The sequence below is a fragment of the Thalia democratica genome, chromosome 3, assembly GCF_965202585.1.
Source record: "Thalia democratica chromosome 3, ktThaDemo2.hap1.1, whole genome shotgun sequence".
NCBI lineage: Eukaryota > Metazoa > Chordata > Thaliacea > Salpida > Salpidae > Thalia > Thalia democratica.
Window position 1 is genome coordinate 80,004,985 of NC_139167.1, and position 16,280 is coordinate 80,021,264.

Consider the following 16,280-nt stretch of genomic DNA (forward strand, 5'->3'; position numbering starts at 1 on the left):
TGACAACTTACCACTACATCTAATCTTCAAGTTAGTATTTAGAGATATGTAATGATTGATTTTTAAAGCTAATAAGTTTATTTTTGATAATTATAATACGTATATACTTCAAACTAGATGAATTAAACAAATCTGATTACTGAATACTAAAGTTTGGTTTTATTAGTTGGTATTTTATGCTTTAGTGAATCATTAATAAAGTTCCATAAAAATGGAAACCATGCTTTCAACATATAATTGTAGACTAAAACTAAACTTTGAGCTGCAAAAATTACTTTAAAAATTCAACATTCAGAACACTGTGTAAAAACATTTTTTGGTTTTACTTTTTCAATAGCTAGCTTACCTTATTCTGCCAAAAAGGTGCAAAGTTATAAAGTACTGCAAATATACTTTTTTGAATATCATTAGCTTTAATTTGCAAATAATATATTTTAGTATAGTACTTTATTTTTATATGTATAAAATTACTATTTGATTGAACATGTTTTTTTACACAACTGCTTTGTAAATTCAGATACATAAGTGATTTTAAATTTTTATTTTAACGTAAGCTTTTTTAAGATTTTGAAATGTATAAACCAAATATAATAAAATTGTTTAAAAAAATTTTAACTACACATTATATTCATAAATTCATTTTAAAACGGAACCTTTTATTCAAAACTTCTACACAAATTTGCAAGGAAAAATTAACTTAATGTCCTTCATAAAACATAAAAAAAACTTGAGTCACCAACAAAAAGTACAATGGAAGAAAAGAAACTGTTCATTAAAACAGTAAATCATAAGAAAAATACTCGACTAAAGTTAGTATGATATACATTGCATCTAAAACATAAAAATAACAAAAATAAACCCACATTTATATGAAACAAAAATCAGCTTATTTAGAAAAAAATGTTTTAAAGAAGTTATACTTTGTAAATTCTATAAGTAAATCAATAAAAATTGTTCATATTAACAAAAAAATAGTTTGATGTACATTGCATCTATAAGTTAATAAAAAAAAAACACAATGATATGAAACATGCATGAACTTATTTTGAAAATACTTACTAACAATGTATGAATGTACTAATTCACTAAATGATTGACCGTCTTATACTACATATTAAATTTATAGACTATATTGCAATGTAATTTTGATGAAGTACTGAACATTTGATTAACACGATAACGAAAAATTCTAAGTGCATAACAATCATTTAATTGCACAGTAAAAAAAGAGCACTTTTCAATTAATAACTTGAGTGTATGTGATAAAGCAAATATGCAAATTAGATTATTTGTAGCTAGTTCCACTATTAATTGGGTTCTTTTGTTTCTGGCGACGCTGTAAGGTATTTCACCCTGTAATTAATGATAAATATTAACAAAAGAATTATTCATTTAAAGGTTATACATTAAAAGCATTAAACATTACTTTAGACTTAATGTTCTCAAACATATCATTTAAGCAGGTTTAGAACTTATTTCTGTGCGAAGTTATTAGGTTTTGATAATAAAAATAATTAAAAAAAATATTTTTCAGTTTTTAGTTTTTAGTAAAATATAAGGCAAGCAAAGTTAGCACATTTTTAAATTAAGAATGTTATTTTTGAATTTTAAGTAAGATTTTCCATTATTACAATTTTTAAGCTAAATTTACTTGCTCAATGTGATGAAAACATATCATAAAGAATGGAATTTTAATGTTAATTCAAAAAAGCTTTTTTATTAGATTGAAAACAGAAATAAAAACTTTTAACATTTATTTTTGTTAAAGATATATTTATAACTAACATTTTATCATCAATTATTTCAAGATTTTCATCAAAGATTTGAACTGTCTTGTTTAAAATATCATCTTGTAAACACTTATTTTCAATAGTTGCATTCGATGACGAACTAGTAGACGAACTATTAAGTTATTGGTTTAAAAAAAGTTTAAAACTAAATATACCAAATACTTACCTATAAGTTATTATTTAATGAAAAGTATCTTGTTTAGAATGAATCATTTAACTTTGATTATTTTATTAAAGTATTAGGTTTTATTAATTTTTCATTGATTTAATTTTTTGAAAATTTTTAGTGTACCTGACAAAACTAAAATCATGTCAATTATTAAGTGCCTGTGAATTTAATAAACATATTTTTTATTGTTGTATGAATGATTTTTAAGCATACTTGAGATAATTCGTTTAATTTATTTGTGAAAGGTTTTTAACCTTAATCAGCTTATAAACATTATGCTGACTTGTAAACTTTTATTTTATATAAATATATTTTCTAATTCATAAACTTATAATATTGAACTGATAAGTTTAATAAAATTAAAAATAAACACTTACGATTCAGATTTTTTACTACTACCATCATAGTCTACACTTGGTAAATCAACATTGGGTTTAGTGACGTCATTACTTTTTGTCACATATGTGTTCAATTCAGTTTCCGGTTGATTTTTTATTATACCTTCAGAAATTTCATCATCAGTGGACAAATAATCATAAAATACTGTGACAGGATTGTCAGCCATAGCTTTTTTGTAAATTTCATCAGAGTTATTTCTTTCCTCAAAAATATTAGTTGGACTTTTAATTTTTTTATTTTCTGAAATGGAAAAGATCTTTTTAAGTTGTTATTTAGCTTTCAATAATTTGATTTAAAATAAAATAGTCTGTTTAGTTTTTTTTGACTGTTTTAATAAAATTACATATTTAAGTGGTATAAGAATTGTGTATTTTACTTTACTTCTGCTTTATATACTTCTCTATTAAAACTAAGTACTAAATCGTTAAACAAAAATAACATTTAAAATGCACACTATTAAAACAAACCTTTAGTTAATAACAAAAACATATTGTTTATTAAACAAATTAAACGTTTAACTACTACATATTTCATCAAACAGGCATCTATTTTGTTGACATTACGCAATATTTGGAGATGTATATTTTTTCAAGTTTACTCTTTATACTTCTTATAATAAATATTTTTCAACGCAATAACAAAAATTAAATAGAAACCTGTAGAGTTTGTATCTTTGTCTTCAAGATTTTTGTTTTTGTCATTTAGTAAATCAGTATTTGGTTGATTGATGTCAATTGTTTTGGTTATGTTATTTCCATATGGAGTGCTTGTGATGTACATAGATATTGGTATTGTATTCATAGAGTTCCTCTTAACTATATCAGTTTTATTTATGACGTGACTATTGTTAGTTGAGATTTTACAGGTTTTGTTTCCTTCGTCATCAATGAAAAAATCAGCCGTTGTGTCAACTTCTAAAAAAGTAGCATTTAAAATTTTTATTCTTTAAAGTCATGGTAGATATCTTCTTTTTTAGTTATTAAACGAAAACTTAAGTAATTATTAAAATTTTAGCTTCGTTAACTTGTTTAGATTAATATGACTATTTTAAAAATATAATAATTAGTTGCATGGTATGCACTTTATTTAACCCAATCTACTTAATGTTTCAAAACAAATCTTTTAATCTCAGACTACAAATAAAACAAAAATTCATCAACAATTAAGCCTTTTTACAATAAATTTATTTATATTTAACTTGTAAAATAAAAACTTATCATAATTCTTTATATTCTTCTATTTTTATAATAATACCATGACAGTTTTAAATCTGTTATCAAAATTACTAGATTTAGTTACATAATTGAGTTATTTATATAATGTTTTTTATTACATTCTTTAATTTCTTCAACAATACTTAAAAAACTTAGCTAATTTAAAACATATTCACCTAAACTTTGATCAACACCAATAGTACTTTTAAAAGTACTGTTTGCAGTTTGAATGTAATCAGATTGCCTAATAATTAAATTCTTAAGATTATTTATGTGTTTTTTCTGGTTGTTATTTTCTTTTGTGAGATTCAGTATCTCATTTTGGTGAACCCGAAGTAGACTGTCTTTTCCAGAGTATCTGTTAGTTAATGTAGAATAAGTTACAACTTAAAAACCAGATATAAATGGATTTAAAACAATCTTTTTGACAGTAATCAACCTATTAGATCTTATGTTATGTCATTAGTAATTATAATATTTCAAGGCATTTAAAAAGAAAACTTTTCATCTGAACTAGTTTCAATTAAAGATGTATAAAAAGTTCAACTGTACTTCAATACCATTAATTTAAGTTACTTACTGGTAGTGTAGTAAATAAATATATGCATCTTATAGTTGCTTTATAACAATGGTATATAAAAGAGATAAAACCATATATGTTCATAAACTAACTAACTTTAGCTAAGCACAGTTTTTTATTTATGTTATATATTTTTATATATTAGAGCAAATTTTAAAATATATGTTACCTTTTATAAGTGAACCAGGCTGAAATTAAAAACAGCATCGAAACTATGAAATTGATTATCTTCTCAAACAATGTAGGCCAATTATATTTAAACTTTTGGTAAATTAAAATATTTGACTTGTATATTTGAATTGATGGATGGTCAATTAGTATTTGGCCAGTCAAGTTAAGCTTATTCTGAAAGAAAAACAATACAATTTAGTTTAGATTGAGAACTTTTACTTTTCATAGGGAATAGGGGGACTTATATAACATTGGTTCCTTATTAATCTGTAACTATAATTTATAAGTCAGTTTTATTTGGATATTAACATTTAATGAAACATCGAGATACAGATTTTTTCCCTGTTTCGAAAAGCTCATTCTCCTTCATTTTATGAGCTAAAGACCTTATACTTTTGGGAAACTTCCTTATATAGTTAAAAGACTATGCATTGGGGTTTAAAAAATTATATGTTTAGAAAACAATATAAATAGGTGTTCAATAATAATTTACTCCATTAAATCGATTTAAATGTTAGTAATAAACTTATCACAAAAATTTGAAGATGAAAAGTTAAAAATAAAACAAAATAAAAGTTTAAACAAAAAAAATTTTTTTTGTTTATACTTTGTATTTTTTTTTCTTAATTTATCATCTTCAATTTTTTGTAATGATTTTGTTTCTGGATTGTGCCTTCAAGTAGGAACCTATTGAGCCCCCCAGATTTGATATCTTATACCTCATAAACTATTTTTTATTTTTCAGTTATTTAAAAATGTCTGATAGCTCAGAGAAAAACTTTATAAAATAAATTATAAAAAAAATGACCGCCCCATGCCTTAACATTAAATAGCTTTTTAGAAAATTTGCCAACATAAAAAAAAATACAATTAAATGTATTATATAATTCAAGTTTTGTTTTCATATAATTTTTTTCATTTATAACTTGTTACCACTTACCTCTGAAAAAATAACAAGTTGCAACTTATAATTTTAAATTATATCACAAGTTATTCTATAAAAAACAAAACTACATTGCAAAGAACTTAACTAGAACTAAACAAAGTAATAGAAATTGTTTTAGATCCTTTCATAATATTGAACAAACATAAAATAAAATAAAAGTATTCTGAAACACACTTACTTCACTAAGAAAAACAGAACTAAACAAGGGAGTGGTAACTGTTTGAGATTCTTCAATAATATTTAACAAATAAAACATAACGAAAAAAATTTTTCGAACTCCTCGTATAAATGGTGATGTATGCTTCATAGATGCCTGTAAAGAGTTGAAACAATTATACCAATAGCAAAGTTTTTTTTTTCATTTACTTATGTTATACCTGTATGTTTATTGTTTCTGCATCATAGTTTATTTGATTAATGAACATATAAAACTTGGCTTAGTTTTTTTATTTATTTATTGTTTGCCTATAAAACAATTAAAGTTTTAGTGTTGTATTAAAACATACATAAGAACTTTTATTTTACAATATTTATTGATTACAATTGTGTTTATCAAGTTGAGTTTCTCCAAATACTTTAAAAACTGTTAAATGATTTATTTTTAAATGACAAACTTAATTTAAAAAGTTCTTTAAATATTTATAACTCTTTGGTTAAAGTTTACAAACTTTTAAATATAACAATGAGTAATTAATACTGTCTAGTTATATTTCTATCTTTTTTTAAATTTTTTTTACAGAAAATAACATAATATCTAATATTTTCATGAACAATGATAAAGATTTGGATGATAGAATAATTCTTAATGCAGATATTTTGCAAAAGTTTCATCTAAATGTGTTCTAAATAATATGTAATTGCAGTGTAAGTTTGATAGTTTAAATTAAAGTAAAACCCATGTCAGTGTTCTAGTTCCTATATTTTTAATAATTCATAATCGATATACATTTTTTTGTTTTAAAATATCAAAATTTTATAAGAAACAAAAGATACTTAAAATGAAAAAGTGGTACAACATTACTGAATAAATTATTAATTGTAATTGTAGTGTTCTCGCAGCAAAATTAATTTTTTAGTAAAAATCTAGTTGTACTATTCTAAAATAATTAATACTAATAAAAAAACCAACAGGTTTTGAAAATTTTTGTAGCATAGTTTTACTTCCTACAGTTTTCTTCTTTAGTGGATACCAAGGATATTTTCCTTTTACATTTTGGTTACTGCTGACACTGATTTCAATCATAAACATGCCCATGTTGAGATTTATTGCACTTTCTGGAAGTTCCAACTCCAATTCAAAAGAGTAAACAGAATCTTCTTTTAAACTTAGCTAAAATTGTTTTTTTCATGAAAAATTTAATAAGTAAATAGGAGGCCTTAGTGCTGCTTATAAACATTTCAAAATACAACAACTTAAAATATTTTGTTAAGACTATATCACTTCTAAAATGATTCAAATGCTTGCTTTTTAAAAGTTTTATGTATCATTTTTACTGTGAAGTTTTAATTAGAAGGAAAATCAATTTATTTCTTTAGTCAGGATTGTTTTTTTTTTTCAATTCAACTTAACATTTAAACAGAAAAAAAATAATTAAAAGCTATTTTACTATTTACTATTAAACTAACATTATTATCATTGAGATTGAAATATGCTTCTGGATAACATGCGCTTTTGTAAGGATGCACAAAACCTCCCCTACCCAGATCATAACTCTTTTGACTTTCAATGCATTCCCTGTATTTAGTTTAAATGTAAGTAAATAGCTTTTAAAAATGTATTAATTTTATACCTGTTATGTTTGCTAGTTAAAAAAATCATTATATATTAATTGGATTGTGTTTCTTTATGTCAAACTCGACTGTTTTTGTTTTGATATAAAATTTGAGGGACTTAAGTATAAATGAGAACAAACTTTAAGATAAATTGTTATTAAGTTACTTAAAAAACAAATTTCATAGCTTTTTTCTCCTGCAAAAAATATTCTCAAAATATCAAATATTTTGTTATTTTAAATCTAAAACATATCAACTTAAAACTTTGCAAATTTTTTTAACTATTTTAATTTGGAAAACTATAAACTATTTTTAATACAATACAATTTAAATTAACCTACACAAATTATAATAAACTTTAGTATCTTTGTGGTCAAAAAAAAACATAAAACTAAATATAAATATTTTAACTTACAATAAATCTCCAATTACTAAACAAACTTGTTTTTAAACTTACCTATTGTAATGAAAATCAACAGGCACAGATAGTGGCTTGTCAGATTTGTTAAATATGTACAAAGTTCCATTGACAAGTAGAGAAGTAACAACCATAAGCAAAACTGCATTTGTCAACATTATTAAGCATAACCGAGTATTTCTATGAATTCTACTGCATTTAATGCCAAACACAAAATCTGTTGCTTCATACAACTTTGATTGGTACCAACTAAATGGATCACTTACATTCATTTTATTACTATTCTTAAAAAAGTTTGTATTAAAAAATGAAAACAAAGATTTCTATGTCTTGTAAATAAAATACTATTCATACAAATGTTTAATATTTTACTGAAAATAATTTTAAGCTATTATGATTCTGAAGAACAATTTTATGTGATTTTTTATTTCATAAGTAATAATTTCTAATGATTCCTTTGTCTTAATGGCATCAAAAATAAACATTAGGTTTTACTCACTTTACCAGTATAGTTAAGGGCATAGGGGAAGTTCACTTTTTATACAATATTATCATATTTTATAGAATTTTAACTTAGCTACAAGATGCTTTTTACAGATTTTAAAATATCAAAATAATGTTTAAGATATAGCAGGTCAAAGTCAGAGCCAACAATTGGTTCCTTAAGGGAGGCTCTAACTTATTTTTTTAGAGTTAGTCTGTAAATTAAATTATGTTATACTACCTGTTAACAACAATTTAAATCATAAACAACTTTTCAAATCACTTTCATCATTTAAAATATATTTGAACTCAACTTTATGGTCTATGTCTTATATACAAAACATGAGTATATAATAAAATATATGAAAAACATATTATGAAAAAATATGATATACAAACATACTTATCATTTTAGTAAATGTCATTTAAACTTAAAGTTGCTTCAAGAGTAGATATGTTCTAGTAAATTCACATAAAAACCTAATAACAATCTAGTTAACTACTTATTATCTCAGTTTTGAATTTTCAAAGTGAAAAGCATGTATAAAGTTTTTTTTTAATTGTAATTAAGAACTGTTATCAATTTTATAGTGTGATATAAAAATAAAACAGTATTGTTTCAAATACTTTTTATTATTAAAAACATCAATTAATCGATAGAACGCTAAATTTGAGTATAAATTAAATATGTTTAAACATTTAAAATTACTTAAATATTTTATCTAAACAATTGGTTCTGGTAAATAATAAACCAATCAGAGTCAATTATTATAAATGGCTTATAGAGTAGATTCATTACTTATCTTTAAGTAATCATGTAACTATTGAAGATGATTTGATTCAAAATTATTCTGTTTAGCAGATATTTTTAAATCATGAAATTAGTCCTATATATTTTTATGCTAATAATTATAGTAAAAAGTAGAATACATTTATTTGTTAAGTCCATGTTCATGAATTTTTCTATTACTTTGTTAACATTTTTACACAACATTAAATTAAATTTTTATTGGTATTTTGATGAATACTCATTTATTGCAAAATGTTATAAATGATGTGTCTAAAGGTTTTGAAGATTTTCTATTTGAGTAACTATGATTAAAAATGCTTGCTATCAAGCGAAAAATGGGCTAAAACAAAGTTATAGTTATACATATTGTGTATTATAAATGAAAAAGCTGTTACAGTTAAAGAATTGAAACACAAGATCAATTTTAACTTTTTTTTTACTAAATAAGTTGTAAAAGGTAACTAAGCGATTTCTTAACGAATTATTTAAATGTATAAGGCAATCTAAATGCTTGTAACTACTACACAAGGAGCTAAAAACGGATTCGAGGGCTATTGAGTATATTGACTATAATAAAAAGATTTGCTAATAAGAAAATTATACTAAGTGTTGAACATGATTAGACAAAACTCGAATTTCTTTGTATTAATTTAAAGTTTTTTATTTTCCTGCTTCAAGTTTTCTGTTTTAAAGTTTATCCTCGCTTCGAATTTTATTTGGCAGGCATCGTGCATTGATTCTATTATTATAATGGTTTTTATTTCTGCTAAAAAAGAAGTTTAATCAAATAAAATCAAAATCAAAACAGTTTTAATTGTTACAAAATTTTACATACCAGGCCACGTGCATCGACTCGACGGCAAAACCGGAAGCGGTGTTCGCTCAGGAAGTCGCCAAGTTGAAGGAGTTCAAGTTGAGACCCGAGGAACAGATGACGTTGGAGCCTTACGAGAGGGACCACGCCGTCGTCACCGGCACTTACAGGAAGCAGAAGAAACAGGAATAGATAAATTTAAAACATACTTTTTCACCTTATTTTATCTAACGGTTGTTGGAAAAACTTATTTCATTTGATGATTTCTGCAGCCAATAAACTTAAATTAATATATAACAGCTTAATTTTGTTGTTTATGACCAATCTAAACTGGTTTAAAAAATGCAATTTTATTTTAAGTCTGTTATTACAAAAAGTTTTGTTTTCAAAAATTGTTTTTTTTTACCTTGGTCAATTTTAATAAATGTAAATTATTAGAGTTATTATTTATGAATCATAAATACCAAGAAAAAAACTTTAATTTATAACTACAACTATGTAACGAATACCTTACTTATATTAAAAATCTTTGTTTAAATGTTGAAGACATTTTTCACAACCCTTTCGCTGTAGAAAAATTGGTTTAGAAAATAATTATCATTATAGGTTTAAGCGTTTTTAAGTTTAACTTATTTAAAACTTAATAAGCACAAATCTAAAAATAGGTTAAAATATAGATTTGTGCTTGAGGGAGAATAATTTTTTTAAATATGTTATTCTAAATATATGGAAATTGATGAGAAGTTTTAAGTTTTTCTTAATTTTAAAAACTTAAAATAAAATTAATAGATTTTTTTGTACCTAAAACTATCTTTCATGCATCAGTTTCCCAATTTTTTTTTAAATAAATCCCACTGGACACATGTTTAAGAAAAAATGTCCCTACTAAACTAATAAGTTAAACATTTGTTTTTTGTTCTTTTACAAGAGATTATCCGGGAATGCTAAATTGCTCTTTAGGGACAAAACTATTAACATTACAAAACCATGTTCAATGTACAGTTTTTATATCTATAGGTCGCTAAATCACTAAAGACAGCCGAAGTTATTGGCTTTCTTAATAACTAGAGCTTTTCTTGATTATTCAATAACGCTTAAAAATGTTTACGCAATTTAAAACGTTTGAAACAATTACAAAATCTAGTTAAAATACCGTTAATCATTTTTTATGATAAAGGCACGGAGGTAATAAATTTTATGCTTTTTGAAAATTTTTAACTATTCACACAGCCAAGTTTATTTACAATTTTTTAAAGGCAAAGTTTTTTCGTCCGGCTTCGTAAATTTATCTTACGAGGTAAAACTAGTTGACATTTTTTTACTAATACTTCTACAGCCATCAAATTTTTAAATTTTTGAATTTGACAAAGCAAAGTTTTTTTTTTAAACTTCAAGCTGAATAAAAAATATTGAAGGTTAATATATTAAAATTATTTTTTTTTATAATATGTTTTACAAATCTCAAATAATTAATATGTTTAGTTAACATTGTTTATAGAATTATTGTAATTTTTTTAGTAGTTGGTTACATTCTAGGTATGAAAATAAAAAATCTACATTTCTAAAAAAATAAGTAAAGATAGGAGATTTCCACAATGGTTAATAATTCGTTTTATCTTTAAAAGTTTGTATTGTAAAATTTGAAAGGGAGTCTTTAAAAGTTCTCAATTTCTAATATAGTTAGATATTCAAAATTTGCATTAATATTTTCAGAAAAGGGGATGTTTCAATTTCATATTTAGAATAATATAACACAATAAACAATAATGAATAAAACACCAGAGAATGTATATTGCCTTTATATTTTATAATATAATATTTTACACCACCACACTAGTTCAAAAGCTATGTATAGTTTTCTTATTACAAACTAGTATGCACTAGATTTTACAAACTTTTTTCATTAGGGCCTTTAAAAGAAACTAAAATGCTATGGCCTCCTTTGACAACATTTTTCTAAAAAACAACCCTTAAATACACTTAAGTAAGTTTTCAAAAAAAGTGTATAAAAATAGTCATACCTAAATGTGCATAACTTTGCCAAAAAATAAATCATTAGTGTAAACTCTCCTCTGACAATAAGTTCATTAAAAGCAGGGTGGAAGTTTTACTTTTAAATCAAAAAACATAGGAAAATTTCTAAAATTTGATAAATTAGTAAAACTAAATCCTGAAATATGATAACACTTTGATTTTTATACTTATAGCTCTTGGGTAAAACCACTTTTTTAACTGTTAGTCATTTTATTCAAATTTAAATCCAAGCTACTAGAGTTCTAATGTTTTTTAAAACTCAAAGCAGTTTTTAGGATTGAATTAATCAAAGTTAAAGAGTTCAATAGGTTCTTAAAGTAAAGCATATCGAAAATGTAAAAACGTTTTAATTTAAAATTTTTTCGTATTTAAAGAAAAAGTAAATATTTTTTAATAATTACCAGACAACAGACTGGTTGAAATAGTCACATGAATGTTGAACTATAGTTTTAAAGTTATCAGCTAATTATAAACATGTTATTTAAAATATAAGAAGTTTTTATTCATTGATTACGTATTTACCAACAAATAAAAATAATTGATTTTAGTCAAGTATTTTGATTGTTTATTTTAAAGGTATGAACTCTGTGTCATATCTCTCCGATCAAAAAATGAAATCTTAGTAATTTTCTTTAGTAAAGCTTTACATGCTTAAACATATTTAAGTTCTTAAAATTGACAATATTTTTATAAAAAGGTTTTAGTAATATGTGAAACAGTTTGTAAATACTAAATTTACTTTCTTGTGATTAAATGTTAGTTTAACCTTTTAAGCATAATGGCTACTAACTTTTTCAGTTAAAAATGTAAATAAGGTGTGTTTTAAAGGGAAAATTTTAAACTTATACTAGATATAAAGGCGAAAATTAACAAGTTTTTTGGGCTATAAGCTTGGGGAGGGGGTAGCATCGGACAAAATTTAGAAACTTACACTAGGTATTAAAGTAAAAAAAAAGTTTTAGGTTTTAATAAAATGTTTTTTTAATAAAATTCTTCTGAGAGTGCCTTATGAAAAAAAAGTTTTAGTCAGCCCAATATAGAAAAGCCAATATTAAAATCTAAACATAAACTTTTTAAAATACACAATATTTTTGACAGCAACCAAATAAATATTTTCGAGAAAATGCATTCAAGCTATTTTAAATTTAATAACTAAAATGACGAAACTTTTGCCTTTAACTTTAGCCTTAATTATGTATAAAACTGTTTTATAAAACTTTTAATTGTTTTATAAAATAAGTTTGCATTAAAATTGATATGGCAGCGTAAACTTTACTAAAGAATAAAAATACAACTTAGTTTTCTGTATCAATAAAATTTATCAAAAGTAAACAAAACCTAATTTGAAAATGTTTTAGAATGAAGAGTCTAAGTTGAAGACTAATTATAAGAATTAAGATAGTTTAAATAATAATGTTTACTTAGGTTACTTAAAAAATTGTTGAGTAAAAGCTAAATTAATAACGTTAAAGCTAAAAACATGAGTTTCATTAAGTTTTTATGGAGCGTTGTATATTAAAACAATCTTACATTGGGGTAGGCAACATCGGAGTATATCTTACTGGCAACCAATGTTTACAAAACTTAAGTGGAATCCGGTAAACTAATGTTAAAACTGCGGCCAAGGAGAATGTAAGTTAGTCTAACTAAACTAAAATTTTAAAGTTTACATTACAACATTATAAGATTTGAAATTAAGAGCAGGTAGAACTTACGTTAGATTTAAAATTTAAGTAACACAATGTTCACATAGAGTTAGTATTTTGTTTAATCAAATTGAATAACTATGTAAATTAGTAAAACGAATGAAATTGAAATGTTCCGGATCGCTGGACTAGATTGTTCTGAATATGTCTTACTAAACATTTCGCCAATCTTTAATTTAAATAATCTTGCTCGTCATAAAATAGTAGAATGGTTTCAAGATATTTGCTGGTTTAAACTTCCAAAAAGATGTCTTACATTTAATAAAAAACTTCTACAGGATATGTACCTGTTTATAATAACATTTATTATTATAACTTTTTTTAGATTGCACAAACAAAAACTTATACAATTTAAAAGAACATTTTTTACTAAAGACAGTATAAAACTTCAAAAAGAATTTAAAGTTTTGAAAGTATTTATCATCAAATTAAACAAAAAGTTAATGTGAGATCATTTAAATTACAGCCAACTAATGTAATTTATTTATTAATAGAAACATTTACTAGTTAGACTAAAAGAAAATAAATTTACGAAAATAAAAAATACGTTTATTAAGTGCATAAATGCTTATAAAACAGAAAACTCATCAATAATTTGCATGAGATCATTTAAATGCCCGCAAAGATACAGTTAAACTATTTTCAATGTTTTTTTGACTGGTAGAAAAAATTGCATGAGAAGACAAAAAAAATTTACTGAAAGGAACAAAACCTCTTACTTTATTAATTTTTATTTAATATAACCTGAAAAAGGGTTTAACTAAAAACCTTATTTAAGAATACGAATAATTTTTAACACTAACAGTCAGTAGACTGGTACAAAAACCTTCATCAAAGGATCGCTATAGTTTATAAGTTATCAGTAAAATATATACATGTTATCGAATAAATAACTAGTGATTATTTATTGATTACGTATTACTACAAAATGTATATGTTTCATTCTTTTAAGGTGTTTTTAATGTATAGCTTTAATTGAGTTTAATTCAGTTTAAGCTGAAATATATACAGCGCGTCATAAAATCACTGGAATCAAAACACGGAGACTTAGTAGTTAGTCTTAGTATCATTTTTCAGATTTTACATTTTTAAAGTTAATATAGTTTTTTTTTGATAGTTTTTGGTAGTATTTAAAACGTTTGTAAAATTTATTAAACTTACATATGGTTAATATTATTTAAGATTTTTTTTTGCATATCAGTTGCTTATTTTATAATGTTTTCTCAAATTTGTTTTAAACATGAAGTACTAAACAATCGTAATTTCAAAACAACTGTAACTTTTTTATTATATCGTAGCTAAGGCTTTTAAATTTTCAGTAGCTAAACAAGTTAAAAAATATTTGATAAAGTGTAAAGTGTTGTTAAAAATTTATTATGAAGTTATTTTCAATATACGAAAAAATGACAAGTTAAACTTACTGGTTACGTAACAAGTTTTAAACACAAATCACTTTTGACAAACATATAAATAGTGACTCTAAATATATGTTATTTGTTGCATCGTCAACCCATATGTTTTAACAGCACTTAAACATTTATAACAGAACTTGTAATAAATTAATCGAAAAACACAAGTTTGATGTAACTAAATACTGAAACTAGACCTCTTAAATAACCTTGTAAACACTGTTAAACGAAAATAATATTTTTTCTGTTTCGTCTTATAGCTAAAAAAAGAGTGTTTATAAACGAGTCTAAACTTACTTTGCTTTGTTTTATATCTAATAAATTGTTTATTACCTTTAGAATTCAAAAAAAAATGATCATAGTGCAGCAGATTTTTTTTTTTGAAACAAAACTTCATCAACATAATTTTTTCTTAGATTAAAAAAGTTAAGTATTTTCTTAAAACTGTTTCTAAAATTAATTTTCTAATCTCGCTTATCGACAATATATATGTAATTTACTTTAAATTTAATTTAAATATTTTTTCTTAATTTCATTTTGAACTAAATCTTTCGACTAAGACAAAACATAATTTTTATGACTAATCCAACAAGTTTAAATTTTTATTTCAGAGTAAAAATCAAACTTTTAGAACATTAAATAAGTAAAATTGTTATTACATACTAAAATTCTTAGTTTAATGTTTTTGTTGTAACAAAACATAATTTTGTTGACTTATTTTAAAAGTTTCGACTACTAGTTTATGTTAAAAGAAGAAGTAATAGGTTTTAATAATTTATTATTACTTACAAAAACAACACAACTGAAAAACAACAAAATACTTTATTCTCGAATAAACATAAATTATAACGTTAAGGCTTAAGTGCTCGTATTTCTTTGATTTTGTTTATACTATGAAATTATTTTGCTTTTTAAAGCATTGTGTTTTTCAGTTTAAAAAGTTTGTACAGCTATTTAAGTTAGCTTACTTTAAAAGTTACTAATATTGATATATATGAAAATAAAAATGTTAACATTACATAAAGTATAAAAAATATTATCTTGTTTTGTTTTTATTATTATCACTTTAAATTCTTTAATTTAACTGTTGAAAATTCTAATTAAATATAACTTTTCTGGCTAAGATGCTATAAACAAAAGGAGATATTATTTACCTGATTAAGCGAATGAAAAAGTGTGTTTATATTAAAACCGAAAGAAGTTATTTAAAGTGATATTGTTTTCTTATTTACAAACTTAAAACTTTTATTAATATGTTACAAAAAAAAATTCTATTTACAATATTAAGCATTTAAGATAAGGTAATAAATAATGGACATAATAATAAATAATAATAATAATAATAAAGCATCAACTAAGATTAGCATTTAATTTCTTTTAAAATTAATAATAACTATGAAAATTTTGTTAAAAGCCACCAAACTTAAATACTAAAACTAAAAACTACTAAAACAACGAATTGTAAAAGTCTTTATTATTAGTTAATATGTATTTTTGTATTCATATTTTAATACAACAGTGACATACTTGTTCTTATATCTCAAATAAACTTAAAATAAGTCATTTAACTAAAGATCAGATTAA